The sequence below is a fragment of the Chelonia mydas genome, chromosome 5, assembly GCF_015237465.2.
Source record: "Chelonia mydas isolate rCheMyd1 chromosome 5, rCheMyd1.pri.v2, whole genome shotgun sequence".
In the NCBI taxonomy this organism is placed as follows: Eukaryota; Metazoa; Chordata; order Testudines; family Cheloniidae; genus Chelonia; species Chelonia mydas.
In genome coordinates, this window is record NC_051245.2 from 16,606,311 (window position 1) to 16,630,898 (window position 24,588).

General features: G+C 44.2%; 1 long non-coding RNA gene across 3 annotated transcripts in view; it reads right to left on the reverse strand.

The window, feature by feature from the left end:
* Window positions 1-24,588, reverse strand: part of LOC119566639 — a 136,690-nt gene that overhangs the window by 30,599 nt on the left and 81,503 nt on the right. For 2 of the 3 annotated variants that reach the window (XR_006291136.1, XR_006291135.1), the window contains exon 4: window positions 21,664-21,797. This is a non-coding gene — a long non-coding RNA (uncharacterized LOC119566639). Of the gene's footprint in view, window positions 1-8,334; window positions 9,953-21,663; window positions 21,798-24,588 lie in introns of those variants that run through there. The other variant, XR_006291137.1, reaches the window with a different exon arrangement.

The following is a 24,588-nucleotide window of genomic DNA, read 5'->3' on the forward strand; positions in this document are numbered from 1 at the left end:
AATATTCAGAGCAAGACACATGCATGCTCAACCTGACAAAACAAACCCATGATCTTTATTTGTTCCAACCTCCTACCTGCCACCAGAAGAAAGAGGATGATCTTGTGGCTAAAGCACACAGATGAACCCACACCTCCAAACGTCCTACTGTCTGCACTGAAACAAACTACCGCAGGACCTGCATCAAACCACCTATGTTTTGCAACTTTTGGCATCTAACGAAAAATGGCCAGAGCTCCGATCACTCAGCCCCTCTGATACTCAGGCCATTATATGTGTAGGTGCCCAAATGGAGACTTATTTGGCACCTTAGTTGGGAATATTGGCCACAGTGACTTGATGAGATTGTCCCTTGCTGCACAAATGGCTCTGAATAGCATCACAAGGTATCAAGCAGAGCTAAGGTGTTACAGCATCACCTGACCACATCTGAGAAAAACAAGTGACATTCACTTTGCGCTCAGGTGTAAGTGGTGATTTTCTCCATCTTCCCTCATAACTATCTGCAAGTAGCAAAAGCACCCTCCACTTATGTTTTTTGGCTATTTACTATTTTAATTAAGCCTGGGATGCCTTGCAGTGTGGTTTGTCACTGTGTGTGAAGGGCACATTATACACTGGGGGCTTTCCCTGCTGTGACAGGGTTTTGCAGCATAACAGAACACTCTTTTATATGGGACTCAGGAGACTTCACTTAAAATCTGTTCCAGGCTGGCACTTTCATCGTTGATGTATGGATAGTGGCTGCACTTCAGGACTTTTCCTCTCCTTCTTTTTATCTGGTGGTTGTTCTTTTCTTGCTTTTGATTCCCCATCTACTATTCATTTTTTAAAAAGTAATCCAATCCATTACTTCTCTGATTCTCTTTCCCATGACCCACCCTCCCCACATCCTGTGAACTTTGGCTTCAGAAGTATCTTATAACCATTTTCATTGTTTCTTAGTATGCTAATAATAACTTACTATACTAGGAGAAGATAGGTAAATTACCACAGGTTGCTGCATGTGTTTTATACATATTTAATCCTCGTCAGCATAGGCCTGAACACTTCCACGATATTTATCAATTTAACTTCACATCACATGGGTGAAGTAGGCAAGTATTATTATTACCCCATTTTATAGATGGGGAACTCAAGCACAGAGATTGAAGTATAGACCATGCAATCCTTGCTCAAAGGTGGTGAACACTTGCTCAAGTTGGTGGAATCACATGTGTGAGTTACGGTGCATAATACAACCTTAAATGATTTACCCAAGGTCACAGGGGAAGTCAGAAGTGCAGCTAGAAATCAAGTCCAGGTCTCCTGAGTCCCAGTCACTATGATAACCATGAGACCACCTAGTTCTGTGTGAGTTCCAGGTTCCTGGCTGGACTTTCCAACTACCAAAGAGGCTACCTGCAAAGAATAGTTCCTGGTGTTTATACTGAGTCCAATGCATGCTCAGATAGGATTTGGGGAGTTTAGAGAGGGCAATATGAATGATCTTGCAGACATGATCAGTAAAGCTCATTAGCTACTCTATGATCTTCATTGTTGAGTCTTGGTGCTTTAATTTAAGAAATGCCCAGTCACTGGAGTCACAGCAATAGAAAGTCAGGAGATCCTGTCTTTTCGTCTGGGACTCAGAGCACACACCGAAGCCAGCATCCTTGCATTGCTACACTGCTCAGACGCTGTTCAAAATACAGGAAAGAATTGAGAGTTGCATAAAATACCACTTACGCTTTAAGCAAGGAATAGCTGCTTATCTGCTTTGGGAAATAGGGACCTTAAGATGAAAAGTTTGTTTAGAAGAAACTGTCAAGCATGAAAGCTTTCAAAAACCATTTTCTTGTGAAATTTGTTATGATTTTTTTACATAGCTCTGTCATTGATCTCATAGAATCATAGAATATCAGGGTTGGAAGGGACCTCAGGAGGTCATCTAGTCCAACCCCCTGCTCAAAGCAGGACCAATCCCCAACTAAATCATCCCAGCCAGGGCTTTGTCAAGCCTGACCTTAAAAATATCTAAAGAAGGAGATTCCACCACCTCCCTAGGTAACGCATTCCAGTGTTTCACCACCCTCCTAGTGAAAAAGTTTTTCCTAATATCCAACCTAAACCTCCCCCACTGCAACTTGAGACCATTGCTCCTTGTTCTGTCATCAGCTACCACTGAGAACAGTCTAGATCCATCCTCTTTGGAACCCCCTTTCAGGTAGTTGAAAGCAGCTATCAAATCCCCCCTCATTCTTCTCTTCCGCAGACTAAACAATCCCAGTTCCCTCAGCCTCTCCTCATAAGTCATGAGTTCCAGTCCCCTAATCATTTTTGTTGCCCTCCGCTGGATGTTTTCCAATTTGTCCACATCCGTCTTGTAGTGTGGGCCCAAAACTGGACACAGTACTCCAGATGAGGCCTCACCAATGTCGAATAGAGGGGAACGATCACGTCTCTCGATCTGCTGGCAATGCCCCTGCGTATACATCCCAAAATGTCATTGGCCTTCTTGGCAACAAGGGCACACTGTTGACTCAATTTCCAGCATTCACTTGGTACCATTTACCCAAAGCAGCCATCTTCTACCATATTAAATTCCCTCTATTACGGGAAACAACTTCCCTACTATACAAATGACACGAATACACAAGACCAAATAAACATTCAAAATGGGGCGTGCAATGTATTTCTTCTCTGGAAACCTGGGAGACTAAGGGTAAGGGTGCACATAAGATAGATTGATACTATATATAACTCAAGAACTGTGGTTTTGAAATTTCTCACACTTCAAGCTTGAAAAGTGAGCTGGTCACTTTGTGAGGTCTCTTTCTAAGGGTTTTAATCCCAAATTGATACACAATAATTCTCCAAGAGGTTAGCAGCTCTAGGGCAATATTGTACCTCAGTTCAACTCCCATTAACATCATTGGGCTGATGACAGCAGTAGACTGAATTCTGCTGTTCTATTTGAGTAATTCCCATTGGTTTCAGAGGAATCTCCTATAGAGAGACTCACCCCCACAAGGGAATGCACCTGTGGAAACCAGAGGTACTATATGGTCTTGCATATGTAAAATGTGAACAATGTATTGCAGTGGAAAAAGTGTATAACTGATAAGTATGCTCAGCCCAAAGCTTGATCCAGCTGTGCGGGACAAATGTACAATGTAGCCGTATGTTGGAAAACAAAGCTGAATGGAAGAGACCTATAAAATGCAATAGGGTTGACATCCTTCCTGGTCTATTCCAACCCTACTTATCGTCTCTTATACGCTATCGGGATGTCAATTCCCACTTCCACTCACACCGATGCTAGTCTTGATTGCCTATTTGTCATATGTTTCACCAAATACCATCCCTTTGCCATCTCCTACGGAAGGAAAGAGGTCCCTGTAAACATCTGCACAGCCACCTCATTGTCCTCCTTCAACGCCCTCGGCTTTACTGTCTACAAAAAACCCTCAACAATGGTTAGGCAGCTGCTGTATTGTGTTCACTGCTTCATACTTTCTTTGTAATTGTCTCCTTGTCTCTTTGTGTTTCTTCTGTTTGTTACATCCATTTGTCGTCTCATCTCATGTAAACTCTGGAACGGGGACTGTCTATTTGTACAGTACTTACCATGTGTCTCTCATCCCTAATTTGGGCCCCTTAGTGCTGCTGTCTACAATTAATAAACCGCCACCACAACAGGGTTATGTAGAAATTACGCCAAAAACTCTACATATTAAATACAATATCCTTTCTGTATGTATTTTTAAAAGCATCCTATGGAATTCTATAACAAGAATAATAATAATGTCTATAGAATGATTCAGAAAATCTATTAAAAAGTTTGTCTGTTAAATGCAATGGGGTTTTTTCCTTAAGGAAATGCTTAAATGAGCTCTCTAATGCACGGGCAGAAAGAGACACACATCTGAAAAACAATTATGATACTTTGCACTTACATACTGCAGCATTTTAGATAGCTCTCAAACTAATTTAAAAGCTGGGTGAGCAAGTACTACTATCTCCATTAGAGCTGAGTGAATAATTGATATTTTGGTTTGCTGGCTGAACTAAAAAATCTGAAACACATTGTTTCTGATGCTGAGCTCTCAAGAATGAAGGACGTCACAAAGCAATGGCTACTTTTGAATATTTGTCATAAATCAAGTCACACGGCTAATCAATGGCAGAGTTCAAACTAGAACCCAGCCTTCCTAATCTCAAGTTTGGTGCTTGGTTTATTGGATCACAACTGCCTACGTAGTCCAACATACATGCAATGGAGGGCAGGAATGGACCTTAAACAGGGAAAATGGAAGCACCCTTAGTTATCATTTGAAGTCAATTAGTTAATGTTTGGAAAGAGAATTGCAAGTTTTAGTATTAAAGTGAAAAAGCGAGAGCAGTGTGATCATCGGTGAAGTGCTATCCAAAACTGTGACTATGCTATCTCTAGGAAAGGGGTTTGAAGCTGCTCTGTGACCTTATTAGTGTATAAATTTAACTCTGTTTTCTTTGTTAAAACTACACCCATGTGTGAAAATGCTTTTCCTCAAGTATGCCACACAGATACATGCAGTAATTAAATAGTCTTATTATATAACTTTTTCACATTTTCAAAAATGTGATGTATGAAACTGAGAAAACATGCTTTCAACAAGTCCATCTTTATGAGGCTGCTAACGCTTGCATACTTCGGCAAGAGTAAAGAAAATAAGGAGACCTCCTTTGGATAGTAGCTCCTTTTGGACAAATATCTCAAAGGCATCATTCTTTTATACCGTGAAGTCATTGGAACAACTTTCAGTAACATCACATAGTAGCATACAGAAGAATAAGGCATGACGGTGTGGTGTGGGATGAAGGTTTCATTGGCATGAGCTTGGGATGTGTATGTTATTCACAACTGGGGAAGCCACCAATCAGTTACCCAGGTCATCATAAGAGTTCCAGTGAAATCTTTTTAGTTTATGAGAGAGACAAGGTGGGTGAGGTAACATTGTGACAGATTTTTGTTACCAATCTGCCTGGGGCCACAGTTGATCACTGGGGCCACAGGATCTTTTTTGGGGAGGAGATGACGAGGCATACCAAGTGTCTAAATTTTAAAGTTTTATTAATGAAATAATAAAATAACAGCCGAGTGTGTTGGGAATGCTCCCACGTCACTCAGGGGAAGAAAGAAAGCGTTAATGCCCCAAGCCCTAACCCACTTTCATACTCACACACGCACGACCCAGACTGGCCAAGACTGGGTGTAACATCAGAAGAAAGGGGTGGGGGGGGGGGAAGGTGGATGGGAGTGCTGTCCTGGGCCCAGGTCATCCAAGGATCCGCTGTTGATCTCCAAATTGTTCCAGCTCTCAGGAGGGTTTTAAGTCCTGGACTCCTTGTGGGGGGTGGGTGGTATTCCACTCAGGGACCTCTGCTTCTTGTGCTCTTTGGGCCAGTCCAAACCGGCTTGCTGTGGCCTCCTCGGTTTCCCAAAACATCCCGGCTCTGGAGACTTTGTTTTTTCTTCTATTGGCCTTCGCTGTCGCGGCCTTATTTGCTCTCACTGTTCTTGCTGCTATCTCTGCAGCCCTGCTCAACTTGGTTCTTCTCTTCTCACGGCTGGGCAGCTGCTGATTTCTCGTCGAGCCCATGAGCTTGGGCTGGGGCCAGCGTCTTATCTTCACATGGAGCTGGCTGAAGTGTAGAGTTAACCCGTTCTCTGCTCTTCTTCCTCTCCCCCCTGGCTTCTCGTATTCTGCAAAGAAAACTTCCACTCTCCACTCACACACCTTTGACCTGCCCCAAAATGCTATGCGATGTTTGCAACAGGGCTAGTCACATACAATGCTGATCTGCCTTCCCAGGGGGACCCCTGAGGTTGTGACAATATCTTTTACTGCAGGGGTGGCCAACCTGAGCCTGAGAAGGAGCCGGAATTTACCAATGTACATTGCCAAAGAGCCACAGTAATACATCAGCAGGCCCCCCATCAGCTCCCTCCCACCCACCAGCAGCCCCACCGATCAGCGCCTCTTCCTCCCTCCCCACACCTCCCAATCAGCTGTTTTGTGACGTGCAGGAGGCTCGGGGAGGGGGGAGGGATAGGAGTGAGGGCACGGCAGGCTCAGGGGAGGGCAGGGGTGGAGTGGGGGCAGGGCCTGTGGCAGAGCCAGGGGTTGAGCAGTGAGCCCCTCTCCCCCCAGCACATTGGAACGCTGGCACCTGTAGCTACAGCTCCGGAGTTGGTGCCTTTACAGGAAGCCGCATATTAACTTCTGAAGAGCCGCAGGTGGCTCTGGATCCACAGGTTGGCCACCCCTGTTTTAGTGGATGAGAGAGACAAGCTTTTCAGCTACACAGAGCTCTTCTTCAGGTCTGGGAAAGGTACTCAGAGCATCACAGCTAAATACAAGGTGGAAGAAATTGTTTAGCGTAAGTAATTAAGACCTATTGTACAAAACCATTCCAGGTGTAGTGGCCAGATAACTCCTTTGCAGTAATAGGACAAAAAAAAAAAAGTGTGTGTGTGGGGGGATTAGTGGGTTAGAAATTTTTGTAATAAACCATAAATTCAGTGTCTTCATTAAGACCAGGATTTTTATTATCTAGCAAAGTTATGAATTTAAGCTCCCAGGCTCATCATTTGAAGGTGTTGTGCGGATTTCCTTGGAGGAATGAACAGTCACTCCATATTTGACCTATCAGTCCTTGTGGAGGAAAAAAATCCAGGATTTGTGCCTTATACCTGTGGTCCTCAACCTTTTTTGGACCATCAGTGTTTACAAATGGGTCCTGGCCAGTCCCGACCCAGTAAATAGCTTAAGTAGAAAACACACCAGTATTTTGGTCCCCAAATACTTATTACCCATTACATATAATAATTAATAACTACAATAAATTAAAGCAGCTCAACAGTCAGAAAGTTAAAGGCAGAAATCAACATCAACAGGAACATATTAACAACAGTATAATAAATCCTAGGTTCCACTTCATGAGAAACTTGAGCTTGCTTCTCTTTGATGAGTTTATCAAAGTTTGGTATAATTGCAGTCAGAGCAATCCGAAGGTCGTGTTCAACATCCAGTCTGTTCCTGCTTTTATTCTTCAGTAGAGTCAAGGCAGAGAATCCAGTTTTGCACAAGGATGTTGTACTGAATGGCAAAATGACTCCAATAGCATGGCAATCAAGAATAGGATATTCTTCAGCAGCGGCGCTGCACCAAAACCAGAGAAGGCTCATTTCAGTATCTTTTCTTGGTAGACTGTGATTGCGCGGTAACTTGACCAGCTGAGATTCTTCCTCCACAGGTAGACTCCCGCTTTCCAACACAGGTCCAAATGGATCCTGTATCCATTCTTCACCCTTGGGTTGCTCATCTGGAAAGTAATCGCAGCATCTTGTGTGCAATTTAGTTAAATGATTACGGATAGTTTTCTTCAGTGTTTCCTGGCTAGCGGAATCTTTCCACTATTTTGTTTCTAGAGACTAGGGTGACCAGAGAGCAAATGTGAAAAATCGGGAAGGGGGTGGGGAGTAATAGGAGTCTATATAAGAAAAAGACCCCAAAATCAAGACTGTCCCTATAAAATCAGGACATCTGGTCACCCTTCTAGAGACATTACAAAACATGTCCATCCTTTCATTTGAAACATGTTTGTTCCACAAAGGTTTTTTTTAATGCAGCAGTTTTGTCAGTTTGCTCAGAGTGATTTGCAATCACTACAAACAAATTCAAATAATTCAGATGATTGAATGTATCTGCCAGATATGCAACACGAGCCTGAGCCGCCGCCTTCTTCTTCTTCTCCTTCTTCTCCTTCATTTGTATACATGAGACAACAGTTTGCCACAGAACAGCCAAGGAACCTTAGCATGGTAAAGCTGATATACATGTGTATTGCCCATTTCCCGACAGAAAACCTGAAAGCATCATGAATTCTTGGCATTTTTTAAATGTAATTCACAATTTTGACAGCATTTTTAAGAGTTTCGTGAAGCTCAGATACCATGCCTTTACTTGCTAATGACTCCCTGTGCAGTAACCAGTGGTTCCATGTTGCACTGGGTGCTTTCAAAAGGATTCTTTGAACAACTCCTGAATGTTTCCCTGTCATTGAAGGGGGTCCATTAATTGTAACACAAACACACTTCAACCAGCTCAAGCCCACTGTAGCCTTTTATTTTATTTAAAGTGAATTTTGTAATGTGGTATTACACCACTGTGGGTTCAGCTCCGGTGGCTAGTTTCAAGCTTATCAGAAGTGCTTGTGGCACCAGAAATTTGTAAGTCTCTAAGGTGCCACAAGAACTCCTGTTCTTTTTGCGGATACAGACTAACACGGCTGCTACTCTGAAGCTTATCAGAGTGAAAGATACCTCTGCTACTTGCTTCAAATTTAGAGCCTCTAGGAACACGTTAAAGCCCAAGGGTAGTGACCACACATACTATCACAAGTACACAGTCTATTTTACAAGTTTTATTAGAGTTACAATTAAAGTTATGATTACTCAAATGGTGGTGGAATTCTATAGAAATTCGATACAGACCTATGCAGAAGTTACAAATATAGTTATACCCACATCCTTAACAATTGTGTTAAGGTCTGATGAGTCTCTCATGGATTGATCATCAGTAGAGGGATGGTTCCTGATGGAGTTTCCGCATAGGGAGCTCAATTTTCCTGTTCTGGGCACCCCCTTTTTATAATGTGATTCTGACTATACCTCATTAGCATTTATGCACATTGTCCATCCTGAGGTTAGGGCATGCGTTAGAAAAATGTGACTACTGGGTATCTTGTAAGCAAAAATGACTTAAATTTTTGCAATATCACCCATTGGTACATCTTTTTCCGTAGTCTTAGGGCATCGGGTTATTCTTTGGTCACTTACTTATATCAGCATTTCTTAGTTCCCAGGCCTAGTATGGCTAAGCTAAAATCTTACAGGCCTCAGCCTGTAGGCCTTGAGTTTCAGCCCTACTTACTTAGATACCCAATACATGATTATTCCCTCTACATACTGATCAGTCTTATACTTTTATAATCCTACAATTTAACTCTATTTAGCATACAAATGATTATATACGACATGTTAGTTAATTGTAACATCACACAATAAAGGAACAATAAACTAAAATCATTGGCTATACCACCGACTCCAAGTAATTACCCAGTGCAATAAATGTATCATCATCAGAAATAGGCAAATCCTCAGTAAACAAGTACTGTTCTTGAAAATCACTTTCCCATAGATGCCTCACATAAAGCCATCTAGATAGTGCAGTTTGATACATCTGTAGATTCATCTGATTGTAAAGCAAAACAGTTGCTTACTAAAAGACAATCAGTTGTTTGCAGTCTTCTGAGATATTGCAGATTCTTCTCTGTATTGTATTGCTGGAGAGAGGGATTGTTTTTAATTGTTTTGTAGCGGACTCGCCCAACAATTCAGTGCACAATAGCTGGGGGTAAAATTAACTTCTCAGCAATGGCATGAGCTTTTCTACATTTCACAATGCGGTGTGCAACAAGGGCCTTGTCTACACTTCTCAGGTTGGCGACAACAGTCAGCTTTCATTGACCAAACAGCGGAGGTGTACACACAACAATGCTCCTCCCGCCAATTTAAATCCCCTGCTATGCTGACAAAATAAAACCACCTCAACGAGTGGCAGAGAGCTTTTTTGCGACATAGTTAGAGTGATGTAGTGCCAGTGTAGACGGTGTACTTGCTTATGTTGCCTTAAGTGGCCTCCAGGTGGTGTCCCACAATGCCCATCAACAGTTTGAACTCCACTGCCCTGCAGGTACATAGGCATGTGCCCCTCCCCTGTTTAAAGGCCCTGGTATTTTTGAAATTCCACTTCCTGTTGCAGCATGGACTATTCACACAGCATCTTCCCAGCTGACCATGCTGGCTTTCCACAACAGACACGCTCCCGCATGGAGTACACTGGAGCTGTTGGATCTGCTGGGTCTGTGGGGAGAGGATAGGGTGACCAGAGAGCAAGTATGAAAAATCGGGACAGGGGATTGGGGGTAATAGGAGCCCATATAAGAAAAAGACCCCAAAATTGGGACTGTCCCTATAAAATCAGGACATCTGGTCACCCTAGGAGAGGAGGCTGTGCAATCACAGCTTCGCTCTAGCCATAGGAACTTTGATATCTATGGGCAGATTGCTCGTGGCATGCAGGAGAAGGGATGTGAAAGGGACATGCAGCAGTACCATGCTAAGATCAAGGAGCTGAGGCAGGCATACCAGAAGACAAGGGAGGGCAACCATTGCTCTGATGCAGCGCTGAAGACATGCTGCTTCTATGGGGAGCTGCACTCCATCCTCGGTGATGACTCCACCATCACCACCAAGAGCCCCGTGGATATCTTGGGGGGAATTGGAGGCAGTGGCCTGTGGTGTCAACCCCGAGGATTAAATGGTGGATGAGGAAGTGGAATGGGAGGAGGATGTGGGACATTCGATGGGGTCGTCCAGTGGCATGGCGAGTCAGGGCTTATTTTTGACTCCAGCGGGGGCTAGCTAGTCCCAGCACTCCAGCTCTGGTGCTCATGAAGCCGGAGAGGCAAGATCTGGTAAGCATACATTTTGCTTTGATACTGCACAGTGATAGGAGATTGAGCTCTCATTTACTTTGTTATGTGATAGAGGAGGGATAAGAGAGAGAAAATACCAACAGAGCTTATGCAGCTACGCAGTTCAGGACTGGTGGAAAAGTTTGTTAATGTACAATGGGATGTCCCGGGAATCCTCCACAGAGATCTCTAGGAACACTTTTGCGTAGGTAATCTGCAATCCTCTGCTGAAGATTCCTTGGCAGAGCTGTCTTGTTTCTCCTCCCCGCAGTAGGAAACTTTGCCACATCAACTGGCAGTTATTTCTGCAGGGACCAAAGCGTCACACAGGCGAGCAGCATACGGACCTGGTCTGAAGCTGCACTCAAACTGCATCTCATGCAGAAGATGCACTCTTGCATCCTGGGCTACCCTCAGGAGGGAGATATTGGGTTTGATTACCCCAGCTTATGGAAAAGGGTGCCAATATTCAAAATACTCTCCCTACATACATGTAATAACCCTCTTCACAAACCACCCAGACCCTTTTGTCCTTTCTCGCCCATTCCCCCTTCCCAACGCTCTCTCCCGCCCTCCAAACCCACTGCATTTGGGACTCTCGCTGAGCTGTGTGCTAGCAAAGGGACAGCCAGAAAGAGGTGTATGTGACTTTTGTGATTCACAGCTTTGAGTGCACTCATAATACCATTTCTGTTCATGGTTTCTTTGGCTTCTGCAGATGTGCCCTTGAGGACAACTCCTACACACCAGCGGATCACCTCCATCAGATAAGGACGGGAACTAGATGGAGTAAGGAGCATGTTTAGAGAGGTGCTGCAGTCAAAAGATGCAGCACATAGCGAACCAAGAGCACGGAGGGAGGCAGTTAATTAAAAACTCAGGCTGGATAGCCTGGAAAGGAGACATGGGCAGGAGCGGGTGAAAGATGGGCAGGAGTGGATGATAAAGGTAGTGGGAAGGGCCAGAAAAAGATGCTTAAGTCCCTCATAGCCTGCAGTCTGAGCACATCTGCGCACGACTCCCCTTGCAGCCAGTACAGAACACTGTTCCAGGTCATTCCCGAACTCCTCCACTATATTCCTTGCATGTTCCCATTCTGTCACAGTACCCCTTGCAATCCATCCCTAGACTGGTTTCCTGATGAAAGCTGGAGTTATACACAGCTGTGAGAGCCTGATCTGAGAGATTACTCCACATTGCCACGTCCCTGTTTGCAAAATAAATAAATAAATAAATAAAATAAAATATAGTCTTATCCTTGAATTAATGTCTGATCTTTGAAACAAAATGAGTGGGTGTCATGCACTTGGTAGTTGCTACTAAAATTCAAAAACAGTGGCTATAGGTAGGAACATTTGCTCACTACAATTAAAGTTCAGGAAGCAAGCATTACAGGGGATCATATAAGGCAACATGTAAACATTGCCTGACCGAATGTATCACATAAAAACACATTACTGATGCTCATTGTCAAAATGCTCCTTCAGAGCCTCCCTGATTTGAATTGCCCCCCGCTGAGCTCGTCTAATTGCCCTGGTATCTGGTTGCTCAAAAATCAGTAGCCAGACAATCCACCTCAGCGCTCCACCCCTGGGAAAACTTTTCCCCCTTCACTTTGCAAATGTTATGCAGAGCACAGCAGGCTGCTATGATCATCAGAATATTTTCCTCATTGAAGACTAACCTGCCAAAAAGGCAGCGCCAGTGAAAGTCACATTCAACAGTCACTTGGCATCTGCTGAGCCTCTTGTTGATTCCCAGTGTAAGCTTCCATGAGCCATGGGAACAAGGGGTAGGCAGGGTCTCCCAGGATCACTATGGGCATTTGCACATCCCCCATGGTATCATCTGGTCTGGAAAGAAAGTCCCAGTGCACCGCTTCCCATATAGTCCAATGTTCCTAAAGATGCGTGCATCATGAATTTTCCCTGACTGACCCGCATTGATATCAGTGAAATGGTCCTGGTGATCCACCAGCGCCTGCAAGATCATGGAGAAGTAGCCCTTTCAGTTGATATACTCCATTGCAAAGTGGTCTGGGGCCAAAACTGGGATGTGTGCCAACTATCGCCACCCCGGCAGACAGGGAATCCCATTGCTGCAAAGCCATCTACTATTTCCTGCACATTACTCAGTCACAATCCTTAGTAGCAGGAGGTGATTAATGGCCCTGCACACTTGCATCACTGCAACCCCCATGGTGGACTTTCTAACTCCAAACTGATTCACCACTGAGCGGTAGCAATCTGGGTTTGCCAGCTTCCACACAGTGATCGCCACTTGCTTTTCCACTGTGAGGGCAGCTCTCATTCTGGTTCCCTGGCACCACAGGGCAGGGGCGAGTTCTGCACACAGTTTCAGGAAGGTGCCTTTGTGCATCCAAAAGTTCTGCAGCCACTGCTTGTCATCCAATATATGCATCATGATGTGATCCCACCACTGAGTGCTTGTTTCCTGAGCCCAGCACCGACAGTCCACCATGTGCAGCTGCTCTGTGAATGCCAGCAACAATTTTAAATTGTTTCTTTCCATTGCACACAGCTGTTTCCCAGCTCCTGAAATACTGCAGGACCAGCTGCGTTGTGTTCATAACGCTTATCGCCAAACTGGTCAGCAGTTCAGGATCCATGCTTTCAGGCAGAGATGGCGAGCGCAGTTTACAGGGGCTGTTAAAAAATGGCATGAAACAAAATCGGAATCCCATGGAATGATGGGATGGAAATAAATGCATCATGGGACTGTGAGCATGCCCTCATGATGCACTGGGATCTGTTCCCAGATCTCCTAGCGGCAGAGGGTGGCAAGTCGCTCAGTGGGATAACTACCCTCTGTTGATGTAAGAGCGCTGACTATGGACACACTTCGCCAACACAAGGAGCATAGTGTGGATGTGCACTACAGATGTAATTAAACAGCATATGGTCATCAACATAACTTAAGTCGACTTAACTCTGTAGTGTAGAAAAGGCCAAGGTAAGAGGCATGCAATGCTTGCTCCCAGACAATACATGTTCAATAGATACATGTTCAAGTGTTTTTGTGACATTTCCAAAGCTTTGCTTTTTCATTTATAAAGACAAGCCTTTTGATTTTTTTTAGCTAGAATGCTTTGTCTCCAAATATGTATGTAACTTTGATGGTTTTATGCTTTCATTTGCCAGCAGTTCACTGTAGATGACATAGTGTGGCCTGTGTTCACCATTTCGCTCCTCCATAAATGAAAACCCAAATTTTAAGTAAGCAGGGTTGTACCTACGATTACTTTTCTTCTGAGGTTGTGCCGAATTCCTACTATCACTGGTACTTGCAGTTACAACAAAACAGTTTAAAAATGTATCCCTTTCACTGACTAAAGGCTCACTTAGTGATTAATATGCACACTCTTCACTGGAGTTCTACATGGAATATTCTTTTCCCATAACTCTTCCCGCGTTGCACTCAATTGGCTAATCAGTAAGGCTACAAGTGGGTCATTGATGTCAAGAGTCCATGATTTTACATGACCTCCGCGAATTCAGCCCCCGGCGGCGGAGCTCGGGTGGCTGCAACTATTTCATACATTCTTGTGACCCACTTTTGGGTCATGACCCATGGGTTGAGAAATACTGCCTTATACATTTAAAACCATCTTCCTCTAACAAGGACACTCCACTAGAGAAATAGATCACATCATGGAATGGGACACTGAAATACCCAGAGAGAACCTGGTTCAATATGGAAAAAACCCCCAAACCCTCTGACTACACACCCCTACTTGTCACCTACCATCCCACCCTGGAACCAATAGGGGACATGATCAAACAATTACAACCCACCACTGATGGGGACCACATCCTGAAAGAAATCTTTCCTGAAGCCCCTTTTCTGGGCTTCAAACAACCCCCCAGTATTGCCAAGCTCATCATCAGAAGCAAGCTCCCCACAGACCAGGACCCACCAACTAAAAGCAGCATTATAGCCTGCCAGAACAGATGAAAAACCTGCAGATGTATCTCCATTGCTACGATGATCAATATCTCCCAAAACCCACCTTTCATGATCCTATCACACCATGTGGTGTACCTCAGCCAGTGTACTAAATGCCCCAGCAACCACTATGTGGGTGAAACCAGACAATCACTACGCTCTCGAATGAACTCACACCGAAAAATGATAAAAGACTGTATCACCGGGGGCAAACACTCCAGTATCCTGGGGCCAACATATCTATAACAGCACCACAAACTTTAGTTTATTATGCGAGTTGTGCTAGAGCATGCAGTCAGGGATTGGGGGCCCTTTGGGCTAGGCCCTGCACACAACTACTTTACTGATATTCTTCTTACTTCATTAGATTTATAATGATGTTAAAAAGGCACATAACCTACTATCTCATGTTCTGTATGCAGGACGATACAGAACACAGGGTAAGCTGAAAGTGTCACCTCCTTTTTGCTAGCAGGGTGTGAATGCATTTTTATTCTGGTTAATATTGACTTGGATGAAAGGGGTTACACGCTATTCTTGTATGCTGTGGACTAGCGCCATTGGCTAACCCAGCAGAAAGGGGCGTAAAGCTTGGTCTATTATCTTCAGTGGGGTCAGGATTTCACTGAAGGTCCAGCTTGATCCAGATTTGGTAAGTAACCAGTGTAGCAGCTGGAGCACAAGAGTACAGAAATAAACTTGATTACCTGTGTCTGCCAGCAGCTGGGTTGCCACGTTCTGCACCTGCAGGAGTTACTGTAGTGCCTGTGGATTCACTCCCAACCAAAGAGCTTGGCAATGGTCAAGCCTGGAGGTTACAAACTGTTAATAATGGTGTATCTCTGAAAGCTAGGCCTTCTCTGAATGCACTTCTGTATTGCCCAAGAGCCAAGGAGAAAGCATGCTGGAAATATAATAAGAAGCTTAAGAGCTTGCATGTACTTACTTGCTTTGGAATCAGTGCTTAGCTTACTGAAAGCCAGATTTAAGCATGCAGTAGCTGGACCTTTTAAGGAGGACTGCCTTTATTCCTACCATTAACAAGCAGAGTTTGAGTTATCACCACCTTGTGTCTCTTCACAGCTTCCACGGAAGTGTGGTTTCCACGGATACTGCTGTGAGATGATAAATAGCAGTACTGGGAGGTCTCCACCAATGGAGAAAAACAGTTTATTACTTCAGCTGGTGCATTCCCTTATTAGAAGGCTTTTTGACGAGAGGGAATTTTCAATTTATTCAAAAGATGACAAACTCTTCTAGGGGGTGGAGCTGTGTTCATTTTGTGTCTGCCCCACCTTCCCGCATGGTTCTTCCTTCATTCCAGTTATTCTGCTATCTCCACCGTCAGTGCTACTTATTGTGGCCCAGGATGTAGACAGTCTGGCCTAGTTGTCAGAGGAGAGTCAAGTCTAGTGGGTGGAGCAGGCATCCAGGTTGGGAAACCAAGCCAAGGGTCAGCGCCAGAGTCAACTGCCAATTACCAGAGCCAGGACCGGGAATCAAAGCTGAGAGTCTGTGCCGCGGTCAGGTTCCATATGCCAGAGACAATGGTCAAGTCAGAGTCAGGGTCAGAAGTTGGATGCTGGGGTCAAAGCCAGGACTGGTAATTGATGATTGGCGGACAGGCAAGGATCAGGCCTGGAGCAGGAGCACGGTGGGAACCGGAGCAAAGGCAGGTGTGGCAGGAGCCAGGAGCGGAGGAGGAATCAGAAACAGAGTTGACACAAGCAGGATCCAGTGCAGCCACAACAGGAAATCACCTGGTTGCTCAGACAGACTTCCTGCGTAGTGTGGTTGGACCAATTGGTGAAGCCGGGCGATCCTCCAATCAGGGTTCTTGTGGGTGGTGCCTTGGCTGAGGCTATAGTCCTACTAGCTTCTCAGCCCACCAGGTTTCAGCAGATGTTGGGTGGGGTCCAGGATGCAGCAGCTTTCTAGGGAGTCCCAGGCCTAGGTTCAAGACCTAGAACATCACACTTCCCTTCTCTCTCTGTCACCACACCACGCATCTTGTCAATCCATACCCATCTGCTTCCTGGGCACCAGACACCTCTGAAGAAAGTCCAGGGACCATGTGGACTTCCTCCACCACACATTTGTTCTCTCTTTTCTTTCAGTTTGGGCATCACCCTTGCCAAAGAACTTCCTCTCTCTTCCCTAATTGGCTTCTTCGCCCATCACCTCTTCACTTTTCTTCCCTTCATCCCCCGCCCCCCCCTTCTTCCCCTGCCTTCCTCTGGGCTCAAGACATTGCCAACATTTTCAGAGGCAGGGATGACACTACCAGTGGTGAGCTCCATCCCCCTCCTTGCCTCTATCCTCACTTCCTGCTCTCAGTCGGCACCAGTCTGTAATGAATCCAAGTGCAGCAAACAACAGCCACAATGTCAGGGTGAATCTCTCTCCTCTGCTCTCTCACATATCCAGATCCTTCAGCTCCAAAAGCATAGGCTTGTACCACTTGGGCTAAAAGAGGTCTTCCACAGTTGGAACGCTTCCCTGCCAGACAGCCACTAGAGGGCAGCATCACACCAACAAAGCCAATACACTACATTGCCTCTGCAATAGCTTTTCTCCTTCCTTCTCCTACCCTTGGGCCAGTGACTCCCCAAGTTCTGCCATTAGCCCCCTCTTCTTCTTTCTGACTGTCCCCCTGGGAGAACCCATCTTTCCCATGACTTTACCACCTGACCACCCCCATTACTACCAACCCCAAATGTTTAAAAATAATGAGATTGCCTTTAAATCGTGAGTATTTTTAACATAAAAATATTCTTTTTATTTGCCTTCTGCTTTCTGAGCCTCTGAGGTAGAGCTGGACAGGAAACAGTTTTCCTGTCCCTTAAGGATTTTTGAGATTTCAATCATTTTCACAAACCCATAATCCAAAATGTTTTTGATTGGGTCAAACAAAAACTTTTTTTGTGTGATAATTCTGAAAAGTTTCATTTCAGTTTAGCCCTTTTTTTAAAAAAAAACCTTTTTTTAGAACAATTTAGCTAGAATTTCAAATGAGAAGTCTTTTGAATAAAAACCAAAACTTTGTTTAGAAAATGTCAAAATGGGACATTTTGGCAATTTTGAAACTTTCTTCATTTTTTTTTCCAAAATGGGAAATTTGGCAAAACCAACCCTTTACCATGAACAGGGTAGGTTTTGATGAATTGGCATTTTCCAATGAAAAAACATGTCAGAAAATTCCCGACCAGTTCTACTTCAGGGTGGATTTGCTTCACATTTTCAAGCTTTTCTCCCTAACCAGAGGGGCCTTTTTCTTTTAAATGAAAACTGAGATTCTCAGGCTCTGTCACATAATCATAGAAATGTAGGGCTAGAAAGCTCCTCAAGAGGTCTTCTAGGGTAGTGGCTCTCAACCTTTCCAGACTACTGTACCCCTTTCAGGAGTCTGAGTTGTCTTGCATACCCCAAGTTTCACCTCACTTAAAAACAACTTGCTTACAAAATCAGACATAACAATACGAAAGAGTCACAGCACACTGTTGCTGGAAAATTGCTTACTTTCTCATTTTTACCATATAATTATAAATCAATTGGAATATAAATATTGTACTTACATTTCAGTGGATAGTATATAGAGCAGTAAAGTCATGGTCTGTATGAAATTTTAGTTTGTACTAACTCCACTAGTGCTTTTTATGCAGCCTGTTGTAAAACTAGGCAGATATCTAGATGAGGTGCTCCTGCCTGGAACTTGACAGCCACTTCCTGCCCTTCCAGTCCATCCAAAACGTTGCCTGCGAACTCCTCCTCCTCCTCTCTCACAATGTCATCCTGTGATGGGGTGTGACTCACCACTGCGGCGCCTCTTACTGGCTGTCTTGGGAATTAGCTCTGTGCCCTCTACTGGTGGTGTCTCACCCACTGTCACCTCTGCTCCTGGACCCATGTCACTCCCAGGACTGTGGCATCCTCTTCATGACATTGCCCTCCAGCTGTGCCACACTCTGTGTTCTCCTTTTCTGGGGGACCTGCAATCTCTTTTCCAGCCACTACCTCAGTGGCAATTACATTCCTTTGTCCCAGAGCCACTTCCCATGTGGCTCCAGCACCCTTTTCTGCCCTTATTTCAGGGCCTCAGCCTGCAGGCCCTAGCAGCCCACCTGAAGCTTTCTCTAACTCCCCTGCCCTGTCCCTGCTTGCAGCACTGAATTGTCCCAGGTACTGGGGCTTCTTCCTTCTGCTAGGACCCTGGTCTCCTCCCCTCAAGCTCCAGTCAGCTACTGAACTCTACTCTGCCTGCAGCCCTTGTTATATTGGCCTCCCGGGCCATGATTGGCTACTCCTCTCAGCCCCCTTCTAATTGGCTGCCTCCGGCGCAGCCTCCCTAGGGCTGCTTTTAACCCCTTTTCTGCCAGTGAGGGTCAGCTGCCACATCACACACCCCTTTTGAAGATTTCTTCACTGGCTTCCCATCTGCATCCAAAAATCCCAAACTTCTGACCCTCACCTCAAAGCTCTATAGAGCTCTGCCCCGCCCACATCTCCTCACCTCCCATTTCGCCATTTGGGCTTTGTGCTCTGCCTACTTCTTTAAACTTTCCACTCTTATCCTTCTCCACCAAGTACCTCGGTGCTTTGTTCCATTCTTCTCCCTATGTCTAGAGTGAACTCCCTGATCATATACACCATGCAACCCGCCTCCCCTTTTACTCCCTCCTAAAACTCCCACTTCTCCAGCCCTGACCACACTCTCTTACCAACTTAACAAAAATCAACCATATTAATAAAGGAACTCCTCCTGCGTACAGCAGGTAACCACATGGCCTTTTTATTGTGTAAACCTCCCTATCATTTCCACCCTCCTTGTCTAGTGGCCTCTCTCCCTAGGCCATACCATGCCACACATATTCTAGAAGACTGTAAAACCTTAAGCACAGGGACTCCGTCCCTTATGTGATGGAAGGTGCCATGGACACTCCTGGTGCTATATTCATAAGTAATAATTCTAAGGAAGAGGCATCGCATTGGCTTTTAGGTGTATGAGTGAGAGTGTAACATTGTCCTTCAGTAGTTGCTCCACAGAAAGAAGAGAGGACTCATTATCATTGGCAGCAAAACTCTCCTTATTCAGGTGGTAGAGGCCTATATATTTAGAGCTGAAGGACCAGGGTTCTAGCTCAAGCTATCTGTATGTCTGTTTGCAGAACATGGATTCATTATAGCATGAGCCACATACAGCCCATTAATCAGGTTCCCTCCATGATACAACAGGTAACTTCTCAGGTTTCCCTGGAGGGCAGATTATAATGTGTCGGTGCCTCAGGAATTCACTTTGTAAATTATGCAAATCTGATTCCCAAACATCCACTGCCATATATCATGGAATATATTCACTTAGGTCTGCCTGAATAGCAAGCTGTTATCCTGGGAACTCTTCATTAGCTAAGTATTATCACACTGCTGACAACATTTCAGTTTTATAAGGTTATTTAAGCTTTTGTTTACGGTGGTGGTAGTTAGAATGATATACACTAGAATCACAATTTCCGAATAGGATAATACTGTATTTTACTCTTATTTTATATCCCCAAAGAGTCTTTAAAGTTATTAAAGATAACGGTGACTGACAAAGCAAAACCAATGCCACCTCTTTTTCCTGTTATTATTAGAGCTCTTACTACTTTCCTAATCTTCTCCACATCTCCACATTTGTTTCATGTGCTATGGGAAAGGGGCTTGCAGAGAATCAGACTTCACCAAATCCTTGGTAGGGAGAGAATGCTACTAGAGTGAATGACAGGGTACGAAGCCTTCTGCAGTTGGTCACTTTGCCTCTTCTAGCTCAGCTTAAAGAGCTCTGCTAAGGATTGTTAAAGGTCCTTCCCACCCAGGGGTATCTATCTACGTTACTGGTAGAGTGCTTGTCAAGAGAACTTAGAAGCTTAGTCCTGTAGGGTGCTAAGCACTCTGGCCTGATCTAATAATGCATCTAAGCATACCTATGCTTAACATTAAGCATGTGATTAGCTCCGTTGACTTCAGTGCTTAGAGCATTTAGAGCAGGTGCTAGCAGTTTCAGCAGTGGTGTAGACTGCTGCCATAGTGTAGAACGCTGTCATTAGTGCCATTTGAACCCACAATATGTTGGAGGGATCCCCTTGTTAAAAATGTGCTGGCAAAGTAAAAGGAGAGTAGGTTGCTGATTCAGCCTCCTACCTAGATACAAATGAACTGTCCCTGCCAGAGATGAGTTATCCCTGGAGCTCCTGGAACAGATTGCAGCAAGAGTCTGGTATTTAAAAGAGCAGAACTCCAGGGAGTGGATACTCCAGGAACATCCTGGAAGGACTAACCCCCCCTCTATCCAAATCCATTTCAAATTGCACAAGTCAAACACTATGCTATACTTGCAAAATACTCCATCCATTTCAGGATAGTATAAACAGTTCCAGTGCATTTAATATACAGTTATTTGTCATGTGCCATTGTCTTCCTCAATGGGTGTAGTTACAATGATTTGTTTGTGTGTACCCAGCAAAGAGTAGTATTACCAGGTCTCACTCCTTATTGCGATCAAGTAACTAAAAAAGAGAATTAGACACTGACGATGAATAATAAGAACATTCAAAATTACATCAGATAGAATAACACATATATCTTTATAAAAGGTCTATAAACTGTCATGCTTCAGGGAATAAACCAACCATTAGTGGCAGGGGTTAGGAATATGCTTCCCTTGTAGGCTGGTTCTTCCATATTTGACCACTTGGGGGTTTCTTGTACCTTCCTTTGAAGAGTCTGGTAGTGGCTGCTGTCAGAGACAAGACCCTGGACTAGATGGACCATTGGTGTGAACTCTGATATGGAAATCTTTATGTTCTGCTTTTAGTACACATAGTTTACCACAGGCTGTAGGAGAAAGTATTTGTGTGGGAGCACCTCACTGGTATATTGGTAAGCACACTCATTGGACACATAATGGCCTCAAAGTGATACCAGAATGCGTGAAGCTTCTGCTTTATACATCAAGACATATGGGTAAACTGGGAAGAAGGAAGCGCAATTTGAGTAAGGCTCTATCCATGCTATGACTGAAGCTGTGCTATCGTCAGGCACTCAGATACATGGTGATGGTCTTCAAGTGTGAACCTAGATAGAAATCATTCTTACCTTTCGGCAGCATTCCATGTCCCTGGCAGGATCTTCAACTAGGACTCCAATTCTGCAGCAGGCCAGATTTGGTATAGTTGTATGTATGAAATCTTCTAATGTATTTTTTTCCTGTCAGCAGCAGTCTGAAACATCTAGCATAAAGACAGCAAGCATTACATCGATAATTGCTCTTGCATTCTTACAGGAAGTTCACTTGAACTTCCAAAGTTGAACCCAGTCATAGGTTGCCACATGTGCTACTCTCTCCAGAAGTATTTTGTTCAATTAGCTGCAACAAGTGGACCTTTAATGGGGAATTCATATCTATGTTTCCCCACACGGGACAGGGTGTTTTCTTTAGGATGCATACCAGTAGAGTTTTCCGCCCATGAAGTCAGCAGAATAATCTCTGGAGGGCAGTATAGAATATGTATATGATATACAGCAACAGAGCAGGTCAAGAAAATTATTTGTAGCAGACCTGACTAGAGATGGAGACATTTTTTGAATAATTTATTTGATGATATTATTTGATCATTTAGAGACTCAGTCAAATAATAAAAACATTAATTCATAAATATTTAATGAATCATAGACTTGTAGGGCTGGAAGGGACCTCGAGAGGTCATCAAGTCCGGCCCTCTGCACTGAAGCAGGCCCAAGTAAACTTAGAACATCCTTGACAGGTGTGTGTCCAACCTGTTCTTAAAAACCTCCAAAGATGGGGATTCCACAACCTCCCTTGGAAGCCTATTGTGGCTTTGTCTACACTACAGGGGAAATTCGATCTAAGCTACGCAATTTGAGTTATGTGAATAGTGTAACTCAAGTCGACGTAGCTTAGACCTACTTACTGCGGGGTCCACACTACGTGATGTCGACAGGAGACGCTCTCCCGTCGACTCCCCCTACTCTTCTTGATCCGGTGGAGTACAGGAGTCGACGGGAGAGCAATCTGCGGTCAATTTAGCATTGATCACCGCTCGTCGGTCCCCTGGTAAGTGTAGACAAGCCCCTAGAAATGTTTTTCTAATATCTAACCTAAATCTTCCTTGCTGCAGCTAAGCCTATTACTTCTTGCCCTCCCTTCAGTAGACATGGAGAACGACTGATGAATTTCATCAGGTCCTGCTGACTTGAATACATCTAACTTGTCTAAGTATTCCTCAGCTTGTTCTTTCCCGGTTTTGGTTTGCATTCCTTCCTCCTTGTTAATAATAACTGTGTCACCATTAAGCTTTTTAGTGAAGACTGAAGTAAAATAGGCACTAAAATCCTTCACCGTCTTGATGTCATCAGGTATTAGCTCTGTTTCCCTGCTAAGTAGAGGACCTACACTTCCCTTTGTCTTTCTCTTGCTTCTAATGAATTTAAAGTGAGCGACTGGGAGACATTCATTTAGTATATTATTTATGATTATTATTTGCTCAGCTCTAGAAATAAGCCCCTTCCTGTTTAATAAATTTGAATTCTATCTAAAGCTTCAGAGCGGACATTTTCTTGAATAAATTTGCCCTCCATCCATCTTTAGGAATTCATTTTCCATTTCCATTTTGTTATTACAGCACTTCTCATTGCTCAGGGGATACGCTAGGATATGCGCCCGATTAGTTCGTTTGCGTTACTTCTCTGCAGAGGAAATAAAATATTCTGTTTTACTATTTGAAGATTTACACTTTAAAAGAAAAAGGCTTCTCACCAGTGAGAAATCTGAGGCACTCCTGTTTTATTAAATGCATTCTGCAGTGTAGCAACATGGCAGAGTTGAGTAAATAATTCCCAGTGAATAACGGAGTCAATTAATTTGACTCCATTTTTCTGTCTCTTGATTCTCCATAACCAGCTTTCAGTTTTCAAAATGTATTAGTGTCACAGGGTGACTGACTCTTTAAGGAGAGTTGGGACCCCATCCTCCTCTGTGACTTATTGGCTACTTCCCAGCCGAGACTGATCAGCTGGGAATCAGGTGATTATAGAAGCAGAAAATGAAGAGCTGTGGGGGAAGAGCTGCAGGGATCAGAAAAACTCCTGCAGGAGAACAAGCAGACTTGCTCGCTTCTGGAGCAGGGGGACTCCTAGGCAAGCAGCCTGAAGACCACTAGAAAAGAGCTGCCCAGAGCAGGGAAGCTCTGGCAGGAAGTTGCTGGGCCAGGTGGGAAAAGCACTATTTGTGGTTGTCTCTGAGACAGGTGGCTTGTACAGTGGAAAGCTGTAAGGAACAGACAGGCCTTGGGTTACAGCTAAGGAACGATTGATGGGCTGTACTAGTTTTTTATGGAAGAAATAAAGCTGAAGCTCCGAGAAAAGGGCCTGACTCAGACTCTGAGCGAGCCACATCACTCCGTCCTGGGCTGAGGCAACAGCACAGCTGCCTACACTTAGTTACTTCACACTTAAATTGCCAGGTAATTTCAGCAAATAATTTGCAGCATGTAGGGGAGGGATCGCTCAATGGTTTGAGCATTGGCCTGCTAAACCCAGGGTTGGCAGTTCAATCCTTAAGGGGGCCATTGAGGGATCTGGGGCAAAAATTGGGGATTAGTCCTGCTTTAAGCAGAGGGTTGGACTAGATGACCTCCTGAGGTCCCTTCCAGCCCTGATATTCTATAAACAGTGTGTTGTGCGTATTTGAGCTGTGTTGATTAAAATAATTTGGAGGCATAGGTCACTTGGCATTGTTTCTGGTCTTTGTCTGGAGAAGTAAAGTTTTAGAACCAGGTGTCTGGGTTGAACAATTGTGATTACAAAGTGAAAATGTGCTTCCCATGAATATTCTCCAGTAACAGTTGCCTAAAACGATCTGTTTCTGTAAATATGCCTAACGCTAAATTCACCTGCTCAAATATTTATAGAAAGCAAACAGAAAAGGGACACAAACACGGCTGAAGCAAATTCTTTAGAAGCTTCTTCTGAATATTTGTCAGCCTTTTTTAAACAGTATTT